A 22669-nucleotide genomic window follows, 5' to 3' on the forward strand; every position below is an offset into this window, starting at 1 on the left:
GTCAAACACAGGGAATAATTGTGTTCCTGGAAATATCTGATTTAGTTTTTCCAAGGTCCATGCTCCTAATGGATATTCTATACCACAGAAGGTCAAGAAGGAGTCCAGAGCCAGGCGTTGGTGGTGTACGCCTTTAATCCCAGCACTCGGGAGGCAGAGGCAGGTGGATCTCTGTGAGTTCAAGACCAGCCTGGTCTACAAGAGCAAGTTCCAGGACAACCTCCAAAGCCAGAAAAACCAAAAAAAAAAAAAAAGAGCTAGTTCCAGGACAGTCTCCAAAGCCACAGAGAAACCCTGTCTCAAAAAACCAAAATGAAGAAGAAGGAGGAGGAGGAGGAGGAGGAGGAGGAGGAGGAGGAGGAGTCCAATAACCATGCATTCCTGGAGTCATAACTCCTAATTAGATGTCATATGAAGTGGACTGGTTTTCCAACTAATTTTATTTATTTATTTATTTATTTATTTATTGTGTAGGGTCTTGCTGTTTGGTTTGGGTTGGCTTGGCTTGGTTTTGTTTGGTTTCAGATAGGGCCTCTCTACACAGTCTAGGCTAGCTTTGATGCCATGCCAACCCTCCTGCTTCACATTCCCACGTACTGGATCTACAGGCATGCACTACTACACTGTTTATATTTTGAAAGAAATATGAGTTTTCACTCCACTACTGAAGAAGGAACATCCTGGGGAAAACAGTTCCACCTTCTTTCTAATGGTTCCAATTCTGAGGAAAGGAGCAGGAACTTGTGATAATTTGATTCAAATATCTTTAGCATTCTGGACTTGGGGTCAATCTCCTCATCCATTTTATATCATCTACCTGTAGGTGTAGGGACCCATGCACAGAAGACCAAATTAAATTCTTCTATCTTTGGATACCAACAGGAGACACCTCAGCTACAGTCTCTAATCAGAACACCTTAGATTGTTCTAGAACACCACCAATTCAGTGGGTAGGTCAAGTGTACATCAACATCCCCATTGTGTTAGGGGTTAGTGCTTATTTTAGTGACAAGAAGAAACCAAACTGATTTTTCTTCTGTTACACAGCCCACACAACACAGAACACAACACCTCATTTCATTTCTGCTCACCAGTGTGAGTGTGAGGGATTTACCTACACACAGCTGGGTATCCTAACACTCAACACAGTTCTGACACTTGGTACATGAAGATAGCACTAGATTTCATAGAGTGGTGGTTCACTCATACCAACTAGTCCCCCATTTCAGAGAATTGTTTAAAACCTTAAAACCAATGCGTCTGGTTAGCCAGCTGTAGCTCAGCCCCCATGTTAGCCACCTCAGGTTTACATAGTTTGCTAGCAAGTTAGGATTGGGTTTATTCTAACGGAGTTTTAAACATCATCTCCTATTTCTTATTTCACAATAGTTTTGAATGCTAAAGTAAGAAGAATATTGCCTCCTCCTTCCCTTCAGATTTTAACAGACTCTAACCAGACACTTTGGGATTTGGCTTTCTTGGTTGTGAATTGGAAACAACACTGCATGCAATAAAAGTATCTACATAAACACATGAAACAGCACTAAAAATAAGTCTGCCACCAAATAGAATATTCTTCACACACACTTAAAAATTTGTGGGTATCCTGTTCCTTCGATACTGTAGCTCTGTTATCTTTCTTTCTTTTAACACAACTTATTATATCTTTGGGAATTTCAAGTCATGCACCCCAATACCACCCATCTCTCATTCCCTCTGTCTGCCCTTCATCCCTGCAGCATCCCCCCCAAAAAAAGAAATATTAAAATTAAAAATAAAAGAGTGAATATTCATTAAAAAACAAACAATAAAATAAAAAGCAAACACAAAACCACTTCTCTCCTCTGTCTTTTCCACCTCTCCGTCACCTCTTTATCTTAGTGGCATTGGGAACTGCTGTGTCTCATGCAGTATACCCTTTTGTCCACAAAGTTTTACGTGCAAATATTCATTGTGTAATGTGTTGTTGACCAGTGTCTTAGGTAGGGTTTCTATTTCTGTGAAGAGACACCATGACCACAGCCATTGTGGTGACTTTTTTACAATTCAGAGGTTCAGTCCATTATCATCATAGCTGGACATGGTGATTGCAGGCACACACAGTGCTAGAGAAGTAGCTGAGAGTTCTACATCTTGCAAGCAACAGGAAGTGAACTGTCATACTGGGAATGACTTGAGCATTGTATGAGACCTCAAAGCCCACCTCCACAATAACACACTTCCTCCAATAATACCACACCTCCTCCAGTAAGAACATACTTCCAAATAGTGCCACTCCCTTCGAGGGATATTTTTCTTCAAATCACCACAGCCAGATTCAAGGACTCTGGCTTCTAGCATACCATCAACACCAGACCCTAACCAAAACTCCTCTTGGATATGCTGCTCCTGCCCGAGTCATGGAGAGCCTGTGGTTATGGTTCTATGAGACCAGTCCCTTCACAAGTTTAGGCAAGTCATAGATACTAGAAAGTGCCAACTCAAACCCCTGGATGTGTGTCTGTCTGTGTGGTATCTGAACTGATTACCACATTCCCTCAGGTGAGGGGTGGGACCAGGTCTCCCATTGGGGCAGGACCAGCTCTCTCATGTTGGGGCCATCGGGGTCCACTATCCCAGGGCCAGCTAAGGACAGGATCAGTTATCCAGTGAGGTGGGGTGGCCATCCCTGGGCCAGTGAGGTGTGGGCCTGGCTCAGGTTGGCCCTCATACACATGGTTTGCATGAGCCCCTGTGGTAACACAGGCAACAGACATTAACACAGATCCCAGCTGTGGCAGGATCATGGACCCAGACATGGCCAGCAGCAGAAGGTTGGGCAAGCATGTCATCATGACCCTGGGTGGCAGCACAGGCCACTCATAAGGGCCTGGGCCCAGCAGCAGCATGATCATCTGACTCCATCATGACCCCAGTTGGTGGCCCAGATCACAGGCAGTCACAGGGCCTTCAATGGTAATAGAAACCATGGACATCAATACAGACCCTGGCATGGACCCTTACATGGCCATCAGCGGCAGCTCAAGCCCAGATATCTCCATGGTCCTCGGTAGCAGGCAAGCCACTCTTGTCAGGATGGCTTCTGCAGTAACATGACCCTTGGGCACCAAGGTGGCCACATCTAGCGGCCTAGGCCCCTGCCATTTTCATGGCCTTCACTGGTAAAATGAGCCAGGGACGTCAACACAGATATCCCACATCAGCCCATTCCGCACAGCCTTCATCTCTTCAGATCTGGCTCTCTCCACAGGACATGATCCATACTACTGCGGCTCTCTTTCTCCCTGCCATATACCACCATATATTTGCTCACCTCATGGCACCAGGCAACCAGTGGTTTCTTCCTCCTGCCCAAGGCAAGCAGTTCTGGGTAGGCCTGTGCATTCTCTCTCTCTCTCTCTCTCTCTCTCTCTCTCTCTCTCTCTCTCTCTCTCTCTCTCCCTCTGTGTGTGTGTGTGTGTGTATGTGTTATCTTTCTTAACTCATTATCATGTCACTCTCATCTCATGTTTTCTACTTGATTTAGATAAATCGCTTTCTACTCAGTTGCCAAGGATGAAAATTTGTGTTACTGATGCTCAGAGCCAAATCCCCATGACAGATCTCTTCTTCAAGACCCCAATAGCATCTCCATACACACAAGTGCACCTCCTCTAAAGCACAGTGTAATGGTCGTGTCCATCTAGAGCATACACCATGTAAGCAAAGACTATTGACACTAGCCTCAGGTCAAAACCTTGCCCCGTTCTTTTCATTTCCATTACACACCTTCAGTCGTTCCCTCCTAGACTACCTGAAAGCCCCCCTCCTTTCCCCAACCTTATGTACTATACAAAGCTCTATTGTTAGAACTACCTGCCATCTTCAATGCTGGGCAGTCAGTGTCTAGAGTTACAACTGTTGACACCTACTTCTCTGCAGGCAGCATCTTTTCTAGCACTGACTTTGGCATGGAGATGCACCTGCAGCTTAGCAAAATAGAAAGTAGGCAGAGCTAACCTGCGTCCCCTCTCCTCTCCTCTTCTCCCCAGGAATACCCATGTTATAGTAGTATTAGTGAAGAGCCTTCATAAAGGGAATCAGACAGCATTAACATTATGAAATAACAAGCCATGCTGACCTCCTTGCAGTTTTACCATCTTCCCTTCTCCTAATCCAGTGTTCTAGTTGATCTGGCACACCCAGCTGGAGAACTTCTTCCATTAAGGACCAAGTGTATCTGCACATGATAGCCAGGGTTAGCAAAGAAATTTACTGTGAAACCCAACAACAGGCCACCCTCACTCTGTGAAGGAGAATTTGGAAGACCTGACTTTCCAACTCCAACTTTACTGAGTGTGGCATGCTGGCTTGAATCTAAGATTCTGTTTGCACAAGAAAGAGAAATAAAGATTTGAAATTCCTCCATCTGAATAGGCTGTAAAATGACATTTCTACCTAATGCTCACGCCAGATGCCCTTCACGAGCGACCTTCCCATCACCATTTCCCCCAAAGAAACTGCTACCCAATAAGTGATGGCCACCCACTCCTGCCTGCTGCTGAGAATGATATGTTGTTTTCCCAGGACACTCATGCCCATGTTTGCCTGGAACCAGCCCTGGTAGATACTCAAAGTGGCTGTTTCTATTTACTCAGCACTCTCTGCAAAGGAAAGGATTTGCCTACAGCCACCTCTCAACACGGGGAGAGAGTTGGCGCTGAGAACTGCACACTCAAAGCTCGGGAAATATCACTTGGGTGGACATTCTGCTTTAGCTCCCAGACTCCTCAGCAGAGAGGGTCCTGGGTCCACAGCAATGACTCCCATGACTACACACATTTGATTTCATCCCTTACTTCCCCATCTCTCTTCAGATTGCCCCTACTAGAGTTTCTGGGTATCATCTTTTAAATAACTCATCAGCATTCAATGTGCATCTCAGAGTGTGCTCTGGGCCAACTTATTGTGGTGGTTAGATTGCTTCAGGCTTCTCTCCAGAGAGAATCACCCTGACTGAAACAGGAACTCAGAATTCTGGAGTCTTGATGGTAGGAATATCCTGCAGACTTAATCTGTGTTTCTGGGAGAGCTGCTTTTCCTTGCAGAAGCATATTTTCAAGGAAGGTTACAGAAAACAACAGTGAGTTGCAGGAATGCCAAATTAAGAACAGAGAGCATCAATACCTCTGGGAGTGAAGAGAGAAGTCAGAGAAACCTTAGACCCAGACTTCCACAAGCACTTCATTCCAAAGCAGGTGTTTAATGGACATCCTTCAAATACCTGCATTGCTCTCCCTTCTCTTTGACTAGTTTATTTACGTGTTCCGTGTGTTTGTGGTGAGTGGTAGGGCTGTGCATGTGTCACTGCATACATGGAGCTCAGAGGACAACTTACTGGAGTTGCTTCTTTCCTTCTAGCATGTGGGTCCCAGGGATCTTACTCAAATTCTCAGACTTGAAAGCAAGTTCCTGTAGCTACTGAGCCATGTCAACTGCCCTCACCATCCTTTTCAGGGAGTGTCCCCACTACTGTCTTCTTTAGAAAAACAATACTTCTATTTTTAAACAATTAAAGGAAGAAAACAGCATGTCTCCCTTTTCCAATGAAATGTAAGTGAGAAGCTTAAAACCTCATGTGGAACAAGGCCTGTACAGAGGGGGAAAAAGTATCAGGCTTCCTGAGGGAGTCTATTATACCTGTGTCATCACCTGGGGCTGTTGGCATGGAAACAGCATCTCTGTAAAGTTCTGCAATGCCTTAAGGCCAACAACATGAGGATTTTACCCAACAGTCCACTAAGTGATTTAGAATAAACATACTCTAAATATCCCTAAGTCTCCAGAAGTAAGTTGGGGGTGGAATGAAGGTGTTTCTCAACCTGATTTATTGCAGTATTCTCTGCCTTCTCTACCATGGGTGTGTTTCCTGTAGACTGTGGACATCTAGAGCTCTCAGCCCAAGATTAAATCTACTCAACTCAAGAAGTTCCCTTCAGCTGTTCATAGGCAATCCAGGCACCCCTTCACAGGAGTCTGTGCTGGTTAATCTTAAGTCAACTTGACACTCAAACTAGAGTTATCTGAAAGGAGGGAACCTCAATTGAGAAAAATGCCTCCATAAGATCTGGCCATAGGCATTTTCTTAGTGATTGATGAGGAAGGACCTAGCCCATTGTGAGTGGCCCCATCCCTGGCTGGTAGTTCTGGGTTCTATAGGAAAGCAGGCTGAGCAAGTCAGTAAGCAGCACTTCTCCATGGTGTCTGTATCAACTCCTGCCTCCAGGTTCTGCCCTGTTTGAGTCCCTGTCCTGACTTCCTTCAATGATGGACTATGATGTGGAAGTGTAAGCAAAATAAGCCCTTTCCTTTAGTTTTCTTTCTAGTTATCTCATAGTTTTGACTGTAGCTGATAACTATGCATTTATTTGGCCTTGTTACATTTTCTGTTTGTTCCCAGGAGGCAGTAATGCATCTGTTTCTACACCACAATGGAACCTGAACATAACATTCATAACCCAGCCCATAGCTTGGAGATCCGAAACAATACTGCATGATTAATGCCATCTTCACTCAGCAGTCCTACCAACACCAGGGCAGAGTCACACTATGAATTTCTTCACTCCGTGTTCTTCCAGGTCTGTTCCTCAGAACACCAGCTCCAAGCCACACTGATTAGATTTTATTCCAAAATGGGAAACAAGGCAGCTTGCATCTGGATTCAGCAAACCTAGAAATCCAGGGTTTACCAAACCTGGCCCACCATCTTTGCCTTTTCAGTAGATTCAAATGCTAATGTGTGAAGAGATTCTCTGACAGAACAACACAAAGTAAAATGTCCTACCCTGGCTCTTTCACCAGTTTGGGGCTATGTGCTTCCAAGTACAATTTGTAACATGTGTCAAGTGAGCAAACCTGAGAGCTCAAGGAGAACCAGGAGGCAGTTTCGGTGATCTATAAAGAAACATAGTGGTGGCTGGTCTGCTTCACAAAGTCAAAAGCTTATGCACTTGGGGAGCGAGGAGCTGAGGGACAGAGGAAGGAGTGAGGAAAGAAAGAGAGGAAAGGAAGAAGTAAGAAGAGAGAGAAGACAGGTGGGAGAGAAGGAGAGAGGGACAGAGACCTGGACAATTTCAACGGTACCACCATCTTTACAGTTCCCTCATTCCTAGAAGTTCACATGACTGAATCATGGAAGATTTATGAAGACTTTCTCCTTTCAGATTAAACTGACAAGGGCATGAAGGTCAGAAGAAAGTTATATTCTTCAAAATGTACCACGTATGGGAGACTCCAGCTCCTCTTCCCATTATTTGTCAAATCCACCACCTCCCAGAGTTTCAGAAACACTTTACCCTTTACTGTGGGACTCAAATCAGAGCATGAAATAACTTATCATGGCATGACAATGAATCTGTGGTTCCTCCAGCCAATGAGAGCTTAGAAGGAACTGCCTGGGCTTGAGAAGCAGCAGGAATGTGCATTCAAGTCTCCTGGAATGTCAATTCAAAGCATCCATCTACTAATTAAATCATAACAGAGGCTAGACACAAGTATGCTCCTTAAGATCAGATCATACAGCTGGGGTAAGGAACCACTGAGCTAGAGAATGGTTACTGCCAACATGCTCTGCCCCTAACTCACTATATTAGCCTAGCAAGGCTCATTAAGTTACTGAGCCTGTATTTTCTAATGCAGAAAATGAACTACAATTTACCACTGTTAGACATGATCATTTTCCATTCATTTTCATGGCAATGTAACATTCCACTGAGGAAATAACCACTGTGTGTGTTCCTACTGTTTAATAAGCCTCTGGGGTTATTTGTAGTTGTGAAATATTGAAAAGGTGTTGCTAGTAACATTCTTGAATATGATACTGGGGAAAAAGTATGCAAAAGTTTCTTTTCAATGTCCAGCTAGAAGCACAACTACTTACTATACTGCAAACATGGAAATATTTAATTTTACAAGCTAACCAGTGTCTGTTTTCCAAGGTAGATAAAAATAAGCCCCAAATAAATAAGACATTTTAAAATGAGGCAATTACTGCTTCATAAACATTTATGGTGAGCATAGTAGATATGGTGTGTGATTCTGGCGGCATAAACAAATACACCCATAGTAGAGCCTACTCTCTCTTAGTGGGCTCTACACAAGTGAAGAAGCTGCTAGAATGGAACAATGAGTGTCAGGTTGGTAAACACAGGTATGGCCTCACAGAGACAGTGAGAGGCAGCCAGCCCAACCCCTTGACCTTTAAGGCAGGGTCATCAGTGCCTCTGAGCACAACTTTATGGAAACACAATAGTTGGTTGAAAGGTATCACCTGCCAAATAAAAGTCATGGCTGCTCTATCACTCTGGATACCCACCTAGACAGACAATGCTCATCCTTGTTCATTGCCATTCTGATCTCAATAGCTAGGATATGGAAAAAGCTAAAATGTTCATCAACTGACAAATGGGTAAGGTAAATATGGTAATTATGCACAATGCCATTTTGTCATTTGTGAAGAAACATGATATCATCAACTCTGCAGGTAAATGGATGGAACTGGAAAACAAACTGAGTGAGATAGCAAGAGCCTAGAAACAAACATTCATGTTCTCATTTATATGTAGATACTAGTGTTGAATCTTTAGACTTGTATGCTTAAGTTGGAATACCTGTAGAAGCCAATAAGCTAGAAATGGTCCATGGGTGGTGAAGAAAGATCTTAAGGATGGTGGCTAATAGAACACAGGTGACATGAAGTGGGTGAGGGGAATAATGGAAAAGGGATGAGGAGACAGGGCAGGTGGGAAATGGGGGAGGAACAAGTAGCACTTGGGATGTTTGACAAAGTAATGTAGAAACCTATTTGATAGGTTTCTCAAAGGAGAGCTGAGGAGGAATGGACAGAGCCTAGTGGTGGGCAGAATAGAAGACAGGGTCAGAGTATTGTAAGGAAGAAACCATGCCAAACACTAGAATGATACAGAGAGGGCCTTTGCTAGAATGTACCAATGACACCATGTTGGGAAACTCCCATGCATTAGAATGTAACAGTTGAACCTCTCATGAAATCCCAGGTTTCACATGTCAAGAAAAGAATAGCTTGTAGAGAGAGAAAAGAGAAAGAGCCAACCAGAAGAAGCATATGGGTCTGGATAATAACCTACTTAAAGGTACAGAAACCTATGACTCAGGGTGACTGCAAACTGCAATGCTCTCCACCAAAATTCTCAGCTGCTCCTTGAGACTGCATTAAGCTCCTGCCTTATATTCTTTCTTGGGCTGGGCTTAAAGGCATGTCATCCCAAGGGCTGGAGCCAAAGGTGTGAGCTCTGTTACTCTTTTAGACTGATTCACTCTTATGTAGCCCAGGGCAGCCTTGAACTCACAGAGATCTAACTGCCTCCATCTCCCAAGTGCTGGGATTAAAGGTGTGGCCACCACTTGCCAGTCCTGTCTGGCTAGCTAGGGCTTAGGTGTGTGGCTAACTAGTGGCTTAGCAATTAACTAGGTGTGTGGTTAACTAGTGGCTTAGCTCTTAACTAGGTGTGTGGTTAACTAGTGGCTTAGCTCTGCATTCTGATCTTTAGGCAAGCTTTATTTGTCAGATTGCAAACAATGTATCACTACACTCATGCATATTGATTAACTAAAGAGAAGAAGAGTGAAAGGGGGAAGGTGGAAACACACAAGCCAATAAAGATTCAAGACCACAGCCTGTCCAAACAGGCCATTCACTCAGACCCTCAAATATCCTTGAGTCTTCCCAATCTACTGTGTGCAGCTTTTCCTAATACAGTATTATCCACCATGTCCTGGCATCTGAGAATAAGAAGGAATTATTTGGGGTCTAACTACTTCATTCTACTAACGACAAAGCTATGATCCCGGGGATGTCATTGTACTTACAAAGGTGAGATATTAAGTATCATAGTAAATTAGTGACAGAGATGGTAATGGAATTCAGAGCCTGATTTTAAAAGTCTGTTCAGAGCTACTGAGCATGTAAAAACAGAAGCAAGCTCTGTCTTTGTGACTAATACAGAATTATTTCTAGAACAAATAGTCTTTGCATGTATTTCTGTCCTTTAAAAAACACAAATTTCCTGGGCTTCTTCAGTGATGACTAGAGTCAATTTACCTCTTAGGATTTAAGGTCTTTTAATCAGCATTTGCTTAAACGTTATGTCAGCTTGGTCAATGTCCTATCACTGTACCATGGGTAGGACAAAGAGGGCACTGCCACTTCAGAGGTGTATGGAAATTCCCCTAAACTCATACTCTCTCATTATTCTGTCTCACCCCTCCTGTGTGGCCATAAGTCTGTTTCCTTTCCTCTAACATATATATTTTCGTTTCTATGTAAAGATCAAAAAGGTTAATGCATTACATTTCCCTTTACAAACTAGACATCCAGCAAATTCCAGTGGAAGGATGAGTTTAAGACTTTTAAACATAAAGGATATTCAAACTAACACAAAGTTTCTGAAGAAAGCATAGAAATCACTTTTTCCAACAAAATCATTTTGGGAAGGTTCTAGCACCCCAGAGAGACTGATGCGTGATCATATAACCAGTCAGAAGCTTTACTACACCTTGAACTTGAAGAACTCAATACCTAGCCAAGAGCTTCAGGGAATGCCAGTGCTTCTGCCTTCAGGACTGCCCTGAAGACAGTGGAGATCCACTGACTTCTCCAAGAAGTGACATGTTGACACATCACTGGAGTTTGACAGTAAAAGTGAATAACAACTGGTGAGCATTGGGGCTCATGAAATATCACCACTGTGTGGATTGAAAGCTCCTTTAATTAGGTGATCCCTGTCAATTTCTAAATTTAATAATCCATGGAAATTTTGACTCCCAGCAGATATCTTAAAATCATCACAGTCAAAAAAAAAAAAAAAAAAAAAAACCAACTGATGCACAAGCTCTGTTTCCACCTGCCTGCCCTAGCTCCAGCAGGATTCCAAACCCCTCAAAGCCTTTGGTATGTGCTGGGCTGATCAAAAACATCACCTAAAATATATTTCATCTCAGATCACAAATTTTGTTTTGGTACAGTGTCACTTTCACTCTTGACCAAAAAAAATTAAATTAAAAAAATATATATGTGGGAAACAAAGCCAAGCAAAATCTTTATATCAAAGTCTTGTTGATTTTTTTCATTTATAAAAACTTAACCATGCCTGCCTATTAAAAATAGAACCTCTAAGGGACTGAGCTTATGTCCCAGCAAGAACCCAAACTTTCTGCTAACTTCAAGGAGCACTTCTCAGTAAGGGGCCAGAAGAAGGTGAAATGTCCTCCAAACATTGTTTTCTTACCCTGTCCTGACATCCCACTAGGTTTTAAAGTTGAAATACCACAGACAAAGCATCAAAGGGCTTTGTAAGAAACACCAAGTTGTGAGGAACCTGAGCCAATCAAGTCATCTGATTGCTGTGCCACTGGCTTTTCCTGGCAGTAGGAGAATATGGTAGTTCCATCTAGAATCCTCTCCATCTCTCTCTCTCTCTCTCTCTCTCTCTCTCTCTCTCTCTCTCTCTCTCTCTCTCTCTCTCTCTCTCTCTCTCACACTCACACACACACACACTTATACACAACACACCAACACACATCACCCACCAAATCTTGGCCTAAGGTTTTACCCTGTCTTCCTTTAACACCCAGGTTCAATGCCCTGTAGAACTGCACTCACATAGCTGAGTCTCCCATAATAAAGAGAGCCAACTCTACCATTGGACCTTCCAAAACTATCATATTCTTTGGAAGAACAGTTGAATGATAGACACTTCTTCATTAATGCAAGGTGCCGTGGTCTGTGATAGTGACCCTCATTGTCCATGTGTTCACATTTAGTCCCTAGACTACAGTTCTGTAGGAACCTGGATGTTGGATCTAGTTAGATGCCGTCTAGTCATCTGGGGAATTGCCCTGGATGGAAATACTGGTTCCCTGATTCTTCCTCTCCTGTTGCTACCTCTTCTCATCTCCTTTGTCTTTTCTTCCTCTCTATTCCATCTCACTCCATTTCACTGCACCATGCACCTATAATTAGACACTGCTCCACCACAGGCTTGGAGTAACAGTGCTAAGTGGACATGAACCAAAATCTCTAGAACTTTCAGCCAAAAATAAACTTTTCTCCTTTTTAATTTAGCTCAGGTGTCCATTACAGTGATAAAAAAGCAAACACATTTAGTGTCAAGAGATCATGATGTCATGATATTTTTGTTCAATCCTCAAAGAGCTTTGCTCCCATCTCCAAGAAAGCCATCTGCCTTTCATGCTTCAGGATGCTTGCCTGCCACTGATTGGCTTATATAAAAGGGCAGCTCACACTTTGAGAGATATTTCTATATGATAAACAGTATTTCTGAAAGACTGTTTATACTTCATAGGGCACACACCTTCAAAAGGATACATTTTGAAGGATTTAATGCCAGAACTTTCTCTTCAATTATTACATCACAAAATTGCGTGTGAAAGTCTATTAGTCATAAAAAGGAACCATTTTGCTTTCTTTAAGTCTATGCTGTTTTAGTATAGATTCCCATAAAAGAAAAGCCTAAGACATAAATTTCCAGGAACAATCCCAAGGGAGAGCACAGGAGACAGAGTAGAATGATGAGACAGGGGAGAAGAGAACAATAATTATACATCCCTGAGCTAGCTACCATAATAGTCACCTAAGAACTGATCTCCTGGAAGTCCTTGTAATATGGTTCTTGAATATCCCACTGACACCTCTGATTCTTCATTTGTTGAAGGATAATTCCCAAAGGCATTTGTTCTTTCATACCTTTGTACATTTTTGTGCAGCCCTGGGCCTGCTGCAGCTTATCTGGTGCCAGGAAGGACACAAAGCAAAGTAAAGCAAAACCATATAGAGAATCATAAGATGGTACAACAAAGCAGGATAAGACACTCAGCAGCAAGGAATATCACAGTTGTTTTAGGTTGATGGTGAAGGCAGACACTAAGTAGGTGGCTGTGGTTGAAGAAATACATGGGGAAACTTGCTATCTTTGTTTTCTGTCTATTGCTATGATAAAAACCATGACTAGAAGCAACTTGGAGAGGAAAGTGGTTTTGGCTTAAATATCCTGATCACAGCCCATTGCTGTGAAAACCCAAGGACATAAACCTGAAGGCAGGAACTGAAGCAGAGACCATGGAGAAATGTTACTTACTGGATTGTTCTCCAGACTCATAGACAGCTACCTTTCTTATTTTTTCTAGGACTTCCAGTCCAGGGATGTCACTGTCCACACTGGACTGAGCCCCCCTGCATTAGTCACTAATGAAGAATATACATGCACCACACACTGCCTACAAGATATTTTCTCAGATGAAGTTCTCTCTTCTCAGATATGTCTAGGTTTATGTTAACTTGGCAAAACTAACCAACAAAGCTGTCTTTTTATAACAGACCCCTTTCTAACCCCCCCATTAGGCTGCAGGCTGTAAGTGTATCAACTACTGAGCACAGCATGCTCACAATCTAAGAAACTCCAAAGATACCACTTATGAGCACTGCTACTTTGGGGACCAAGTTTTCATCAAGGAGATTTTGGTGTTTAAGGTCCAACAAAAGATGGCCCTTCACACTTATGTCCCCATACCTATCTCTCCTCAGCTTTTCTGATCTTTGCGGTCTTCTATTCATCTTCATGTTGGTTTATAACCATATAATATCATGCTTTGGACATTTTTTTCTCTTTCCATCAAGTAAACTAGATCCAACAAGAATTATAAAATCATTCTGGTCATTGCTATATCCTCACCACATAGGCCAGTGCCTGGCCTAGTTGACACTCAATATCAGTTGTTGAAGTGAGGCATCAAAAGTAGGATGTCAAAATCTTCCTTCTCCTTATAATAGTAAGAAGAGGTTGCAAATAAGAATATCTGAAGAAATACAAGGAAGCCTTGGGCAAAGACAGCTATTGCACAGCTGAGACTAGTAACCCTGCATGAAACATGGGAGACTTTGACAGCTCCAGTGCATATCTTGGAGGCAGAAACAACAGGCTTAAAATCCATTCACATTTGTAAAGTGGCACAGAGGAAGTGATCCAAGTGGGATCTGTGTTTCTGGTCTGTTCAAGGGTGAGAAGTGAGGGATTCTATTATCATCACTACTATAGCATGTCAAACTTGAGGCTGTGGATAACTGACTAGGACTGTTCAGTGTTAAGTTTCAAAGTTTACTCAATAGACAGGACTAGGCTGAAGAAACAAGCCATATTTTGCAGGTGTGTGTGTGTGTGTGTGTGTGTGTGTGTGTGTGTGTGTGTGTGTGTGTGTGTGTGCAAATCAGCACCATGCATCAGGAGACACCTTGCCTCTAGACAAAGAAACGCCTGATTAAAAGTTGGCTCAGTAGTTGTAGATGTAGACTTAGTCCTAAGGGAATTATTGGCCAAATGTGCATCTATGTTTGTGCAAAATATTTGATTCAGAATTGCCTAGAGTGTAAGAATCAGAAATAATAAAAAAGCTATAGAACATGTAAAGAAATTCATAGTGTCTGGTGGAGTTAAAAAAAACAAGCATTCCTCAACTAGAAGTGTGTGGTTTATTTTTTAATAAACATTCACACACAGAGAAGCTCATTGATTAGGAAAACAGGAAGCAGGCCTTAGGTAACAGGGTGGAACAGCAACTTTCCTTTGCCAGAGAAACTAAACTGATTTTCATTCACACCCCCAAATTACCATTCTCTCATCTCAATGGCCTGAGCCACCCTTAGACCTTACAAAGCAGATCTGTAGGTTTGAAAAGGTTGGAGGTGTTAAAACACACACAATCTTCCTCCATTAATACCCTAATTGTTTTGATTACTGAGTTTTCACTCAAAGATCAAACTTTATCTCTACCTTTTCCCTTTCCCAGGACATAGATGCTTAATATTCTGAACTAAAGCATGATGAGGCTGTGACACTTAGTTTCTTTAAACTACTACTGGCTCCAGCTCTGTGTTTTGCTGGGATAACCAGAAACTCTAGAAATAGGATTCCATTAGGCAAATAAACTACCACTAGGCCAAGCTGGATGGAACATTCAGCCACTTGGCACAGTTCAGCAGTGATAAACTGTACCACAAGCCTGAAGGTGATTACAAAACTCTAGTCCCCAATAGTACAGGTTTAGGTCTTAGGGACTTTTCAAAGTTACAGTTTTCAAATTTCTTGAAAGTTTACTTCTCCAACGAACAGTTTTTTTTTTTTTTAACCTGTTAGCTTATGACCACTGTTTAGGGTATAAATTTAGTTTATGTTCTTCTGAATTTAGGATTCCATCATGACTGGCTCATTTGGCAAAAATAAGCCCATATGTCAATGGGTAGATGACTGCTTGATAATACCGCTGAAAGTGCAAGTGCACTCTTGCTTATTTGTGTAAACAAGCCTGGGGAAGCAACTGTCATTGCTTTTCCTTCCTTATTTCTCAAAGTAACTTATGCTTCCCACATTCACAAAGCACTTTCTTTAAAGCACCAATGCACTGTAAAAAATAAGGCTGAGGGCCAGAGCTGCACAAATGCGGGAGGCACTCAACACAAGATGTCTGACATTCCAATCCTGATTCCTTCCATGGGTCTCAACAACATAGGACCCCATTCTGCAGGGTTTTTAATCCCCTCCACAACTCTGTAGACATCCTCCACCAAACTGTTTGAAATCTAATGTGAATTATATGTAATTAATGGTCACAGGAACAGAGGGCAAAGCTACTGGGTGTAGAAAGTGAAACTTTTTAAATAAGAATCATAATACAAATGTCAACATGCTCTCTGTCACTTGTCAAATTAATAGGAGCTAAAAGGAATATAGTAATAAAAAGGTTACATATTAAAGACATGCTAGCAGTTAGGGTTAGCTTCCAAGCATGAGCCAAGTAATCTATTACCCCAAATCAGTCCAGTTGCATGGCTATAATATTTGCTTTGTTTTAGATTTTATATGTATGAACGCTATGTCTACATTTGTATGTGTATGTGTTACATGTCAACACCTGGTGCCTACAGAGATCAGAAGAGGGAATAAGATCCTCTGAAATTGTTGTCACGGATGGTTGTGAGCTACCATGGGGGTGCTAAAAACCAAACTCAGATCCTCTGCAAGAATAAAAAAATGCTTAAACCACAGAACTATCTCTACAGCCCCCATATCTGCAATTTTCTTGATGTCTGGTGCTTTTGACAGCTGTAACAGATATCAGAACCAACTACTCATCATTTACCCACTGGTCTATCTACAGTGTTCCCAAGCTGAGATCCCTGCCTTTCTACTAACACCTGGCTCTCTCAATGTTTTATTACCTTTGGCCTAGATCCTTCATTATTGCTATCAGCCTCACTCCCACACGATCTGGTCATTCTCAGTCTGCAAACCCATGCTTCAAGTGGGAAACTTTCTTCCCACCTCTGGAATTTTCTAGCATTGTGTGTGTGCATATTCCTATGTTACATACAGGTAGGGCATGGTCCCTGTTTTATTTCAAGGGATTCTAGACTCCTGTAAAGAGAGAACCCTGTGGTTCCATGATGGCATGTTATTTGAAACCAAGAGAAAAGTTCAACACAAAGACATGCAGTGGTTTGAACTAGACAGTCACATTTCACTTCCAGATTATATCTTAACTCAGTATCTTCAGTGTAGTAGTTGTATGTCTGTATACATATAATTTGTTATTTCTATGTACTAATTTTGAGCCATTGCATGTAATTTTGCTATTTTGTTCATGTTTAATAAAGTTATGGTACTGTTTTAATTAGTAATTTTATTTCACTCATTTAGTTTTTTTAGCATAATTTCTATACCCCTGACCACAGGCAGCATTATAATAGAACAGAGTGAGTGTTAAATGAGAAGCCTTTCTTTATCTCTGAAGTCAGGAGATGACAAACCTAGATTCTCCTTGTGTAGCCCAAACTGCCTTTGGAACAAAAATATATCATTTCCCAAGTTACAGAACATTTTTGGAATCCCTGTTTCATTGAGCCTTTAAAAATCAAGAATGGATTGGCAATTTTGTCTAGTGGCTTTTCAGGTCTGAGGGTTATCGTGGTTCTTTCCCTGAGATACATAAATGTGATGATTTAAACATATTGCCTTATAATGGAGTATTCCTGAATTATTAAAACAAATACCATATAGTCATGCTGAGCCTCTTAAAATGCACTGTTGCATTTTTGTTAATGTTTTATTCAGGATTTTGTATCATTTGCGCAAAATGAGTTGCTTTTTTTACAATTTCATTTCTGTGTAATAATTGTTTATGTTTGGAATTGGGTGCTGTGTTCGTGGCAAAGAAAAATGATACTGTGGAGAATTTTGAGGATCATTGGAAGGGCCTGTGCTTTAATGAGCCGAAAACCCCTGGGAAATGGGCTGGATTTGGTGCTTGTTACGGTTGGAATATGAAATGCAGCCCTTCCTAGAGCTTATGCAACAGGGACTTGGTCCCCATCCAGTGGTCCTATTGTGAGATGAAACATTAGATGGGATCTAGCTGGAAGAACCAGGTCCCTGGAGGAGGTCACTTGGGGCATCTTGTCCCTAGGTGCTTCCTACCTCTCTGCTTCTTGTCTGTTGTGATGTAAACTGCCACCCCTCACCATGTACTACAACTGCCATGATGTTCCTCTGCCCAAGTGCACGAGGCCAAGCAACCATGGACCGACCCTCAAAACCATGAGCCAAAATGAACCTTTGCTCCATAAAACCTTTACCAAGTATTTGGTTTCGGTGGCAAAAAACTAACACACACACAAATGCTTTATCGATGGCAAAAGTTGTCCTGTGACAATTTTCTCTGTTTTACCATGCAAATTTTCCTGCTCAGATTCCTTTTAATCTCACTTAGGTCATCTATGGGGTCATGTGCTTCTCTAGAAAATGCAAGCCATCTTACCGTTCTTTCATCTTATTTACAGACATTTATGATTAAATCTACGCTCTTTCCAATGGTTTCCCTTTCCCCAATTTTCAAACGTCTATTTGTACCTAACTTCCTCATTTTCTATTCCTAATTAGATTAATATGGAGCCTATTTATTCCTAAGAATAACCCTTTAGGTTTTAATAACCAGCTTTCTTCTTTGCCTTTTCCCAAATCGTCAATTTCTCCCTTGGTTTGGGAGATAGAGTTTGAATGTTGTCCTGCATGACGTTTCCCCCATGCCCTCCAAGGTCTGATGAACAGTTTCCAAAGCAATGGTTCTAGGCATCACACACTTTCAGTGTGTCAGCCCTTTGTGATACAATAGCTACTTAAGACACTATATCTGCTTAAGAGAACTAAATGCTTTTAATATTTTGCTTATTTCTAGCTTTATTTGTCATCGAAGTTACTTGTATTGTTTCTTTTTTGCTGTTTGTGGCAGTTCACTGAAAGAGCAGTATTTGGCCAAGTTTAGTGCCTGTTCCTGGACCAAATTTTAATGTTCAGGATATAAAGTTTATGGTGCCTACTAGAACTGCCTTGGCATTTTACTTGCCTTTCCTATAATCTTGTACTTTTTTTTTTCTCAACTTACTAAACTGAGACCGGTTCACATAAATTTCTGGTGTTTTTTTTTTCCCTAGAGAAACACATAGCTCCAGGATGACCTAGATGAGATCAAAGGGAATCAGCAGGGAAATTTGGGTGTAGGCACATGTTCCCCTGTTAGAGGACAATCTCGGGTATTGATTATTAGCTGCCTTCCATCTTTTGTTTGAGACAGAATCCATGGTTACCTTGGAACGCTGTCATCTCAAGCAGGCTAGCTGTCTGAAAGTTGCCACCATCTACCTGTCTCCACCTTCCATCCTGCCATTTCTCAGGTGCTACCAGACTGGCTTTTTACATAGGTTCTGGAGATCTGAACTCACACTTAAGATGCAAGCACTTTATACAATTATATCACCTCCTCCTGTCTCACCCTTTTGTTTTAATAAGCTGTCTCACTAGTATTAGCTAACTAACTTCTGGATATCACTCCTGATTTTCACACAGAAAATATATTATAGATAGAGAAGTTAGTGTGTTCCAAGGAACCACAAAAGAGGTTGTCCTTTGAAATCAGATAAACCTCAATTTGTGTTTCAGCTGTAACTTAGGGGGCCAATCTACAACATCAACTTGAGCAACAAGGCCCTGGAGTTGTGCAGATAGAATTCCTTCTGCAGGAGGCCAGTTAGAACTGGCCACCAGAGCCTCCCCTGGGCCACTCCAGGGAATCCTGTCCCTTTTCTTGACTTCTGGACTTCCCACATATCCTAAGATGACTCATGGATGGTCTGCAAGGCACTGAGAAGCAGGCAGGGCAGTTTCTGTTGGACGCTCCACTGGAGTTCATCACTGCTGTCTGCCACAATATCATGAAATAGTGTGCCGTGTGCCCAAAACACGACAGGTATTCATTTCATCAAAAACTGCCAACTCTGAATAGGAATGAACAAAGCTAGAGGTCTCTTCTCAAGGTCCAAATGTTGATGAGGACAGTCACTGCCACACATGTGCTTACTCAGTAAATAAACATGAGCATTTATTGAGATTTTGCTCTGTTCAAACGCTTGATATTAATTATGTCAGTCTCCGTAATAATATCACAAAGTATTGCAACTGTGTCTACTTTACATAACATCTCCTCTCCCTATCCCCAACCCTGTTTCAAGCGTCCTTTCTTTTGCAGTTAATTATGTCTCACTCTGTTTTGCTCTTCTATGACAGAACCCCACAGACCTGGTCATTATAATGATTAGAAATTAATTATAAATTAGAAACTTACATTTCCTGAGACTGAAAATCTGAAATTAAGATGTTGGCATCTGTTCAGACCTGGAGCAGCAGCCTCGGAGGGAGGCCTGAGCTTCAGGCCTGGAGTGGCCTCAGTGAGAGACCAGGAATCCCAGGCCAGAAGCAGCCTCAGAGGAAGGTGGGAGATTCAGGCCTAGAGCAGCCTGGGGAGGGGGGCGCAGGCCTCAGACCTGGGATCGAGGAGTGATCGCCCCGTGACACAACAGCAGCGGTTTCCAGCAGTAGCTTCCAGAAACTATCCCAAGAAGTTCCTCTGAGAAAGAGTAGCTGTGTCCCAGCCAGCGTCCATTGCTATTTCTCCGTTGGAGATAAGGCCACTACTATACCGATCACTGGATGCTCAGCCCCAACTACACCTCCAATGGGAGGAGAGTCCACCGGAACTGTAGTCCCATCTGCATCTCAAAGAGAGACCACTCCCACCAGGAGGAGCATTCACCAGAAGCTCCGCTCTACTTGTGCCTGAAGGAGCCATCAACAGAGCCACAGGCACCAACTATACCAATTGGAGAAAGAGAGAACCCCTGAAGAAGAAACTCCACCTATACTGATCAGAGGAAGAGATTCGTAGACAACAAGGTAAGAACACACTCAGCAATATAAAAAGCAAAACGGCACCATTAGAAACTAGTGGTGCTACAATAGCAAAAAACCCAGGATAGTCAAAACAATCCTGTACAATAAAGGATCATCTGGGGACATCACCATCCCTGACTACAAGAACTACTATAGAGCCATAGTAATGCAAACAGCTTGGCATTGACATAAAAACAGACAGATGAACCAATGGAATCGAATTGAAGACCATGATATCAACCCATACACCTATGAATTCCTAATTTTTGAAAAAGAAAATAAAAATATAAAATGGAAAAAGAAGACATATTCAACAAATGGTGCTGGTATAACTGGCTGTCATCATGTAGAACAATGCAAATAGATCCATATCTATCGCCATGCACACAACTCAAGTCCCAAATGAATCAAAGACCTCAATATAAATCCATCCACCCTGAACTTCATAATGGTAAATACACTTAAATGCATAGGCACAGAGACCACTTCCTAAATAAAACACCAGTAGCCCAGACACTGAAAGCAACAATTAATAAATGGGACTTCCTTAGACTGAGAAGCTTCTGTAAAGGAAAGAACACAGTCAACAAAACAAAATGGCTCCCTACAGAATGGGAAAAGATCTTCACCAACCCCACATCTGACAGAGGGCTGATCTCCAAAATATACAAAGAGCTCAAGAAACTAGACTTCAAACTACCAAATAATCGATTTAAAAATGGGGTATGGATCTAACCAGAGAATTCTCAACAGAACAACCTCAAATGGCAGAAAGACACTTAAGGAAATGCTCAATATCATTAGCCATCAGGGAAATGCAAGTCAAAAGCACTCTGAGATTCCATCTTACACCAATCAGAACGGCTAAAATCAAAAACACTAATGACAGCTTATGCTGGAGAGGATGTGGAAAGGGGAACACTCCTCCACTGCTGGTGGGAGTGCAAATTTGTACAGCCACTGTGGAAATCAGTATGGGGATTTCTCAGAAAATTAGGGACCAATTTACCTCAAGACCCTGCAATACCACTCTTAGGAATATACCCAAAGGAGGCACATTCACACCACAGGAACATTTGCTCAACTATGTTCATGGCAACATTATTTGTAATAGCCAGATCTTAGAAACAATGTAGAAGTTCCTCAACTGGAGAATGGATAAAGAAAATGTTTATACAATGGAGTACTACTCAGTGGAAAGAAACAATGACATCCTAAAATTTTCAGGCAAATGGACAGAACTACAGGAAAAAAAAAAAAAAAAAAACATTTTGAGTGATGTAACCCAAAACCAGAGAGACAAATATAGTATGTACTCACTCATGGATAGCTCACATAAAGCAAAAGATACCCAGCCTATAATCCACAACCCCAGAAAAGCTAGAACCCTCTTTCAGAAGTGGATGGAAGCAGATGCAGAAACCCACAACTAACCATTGGGCCAAGATCCTGGAGTACAGTTAAAGTGAGGGAGGAGTGATAATATGTACAAAGGAGTCAAGACCATGATGAGGAAATCTACAGAATCAGCTGACCCAAGCTTCTGAGAGACTACTAATTCAGGTCTGACAAATAGGGAACCTGCATAAGACTGAACTAGACTCTCTTAATATGGATGACAATGGTGTGATTGGGACAATATATGAGGCCACAGGCAGTGGGTCCAAGATCTAACTCTAATGCACAAATTGACTTAGTGGAGCCCATTCTATATGGAGAGATACCTTGCTCAGCCTAGACACAGAGGTGTGGGGGGTGGAGAGATGTCTTGGTCCTGCCTCAACTAGATGACGGGACAGACTTAGTAGACTTCCTAGGGGGGCCTTACCCTCTCTGAAGAGCAGGTGGGAGGTAGGGAGGAGGGGGAGAAGGGGAGGGGAAGAAAGGATTGGGAACTGGCATTGAAATGTTTTATTAAAATAAAACAATTTGTGCACTAAAAAAAAAGATGCTGGCATCTGGGATCTTGGGCAACAATGTGGTTATATATTATTTATGATTTCTTAAAGCTTACCGGAGGAGCCACAAAACAAAGCCAGCCCCAGGCAGTGGTGATACATCCCTTTAATCCCAGCAGCCATAGAGCTAGGCAGTAGTGGCCCACACCTTTAATCCCAGGACTCAGGAGATAAAGGTAGATGGATCTATGTTAGTTCAAGGCCACGCTGACTACAGGAAATGGATCCACTACTAAATGAAACAGCTCACACAAAGGTGATCTCACCACCTGGGATCACACGCCTTTAATCCCAGCACTAGGGAGGAAGAGACAGGAGTCATATGGCTGCGTGGAGAGAGGAATA

Source organism: Cricetulus griseus, chromosome 10 (genome assembly GCF_003668045.3).
Source record: "Cricetulus griseus strain 17A/GY chromosome 10, alternate assembly CriGri-PICRH-1.0, whole genome shotgun sequence".
NCBI lineage: Eukaryota > Metazoa > Chordata > Mammalia > Rodentia > Cricetidae > Cricetulus > Cricetulus griseus.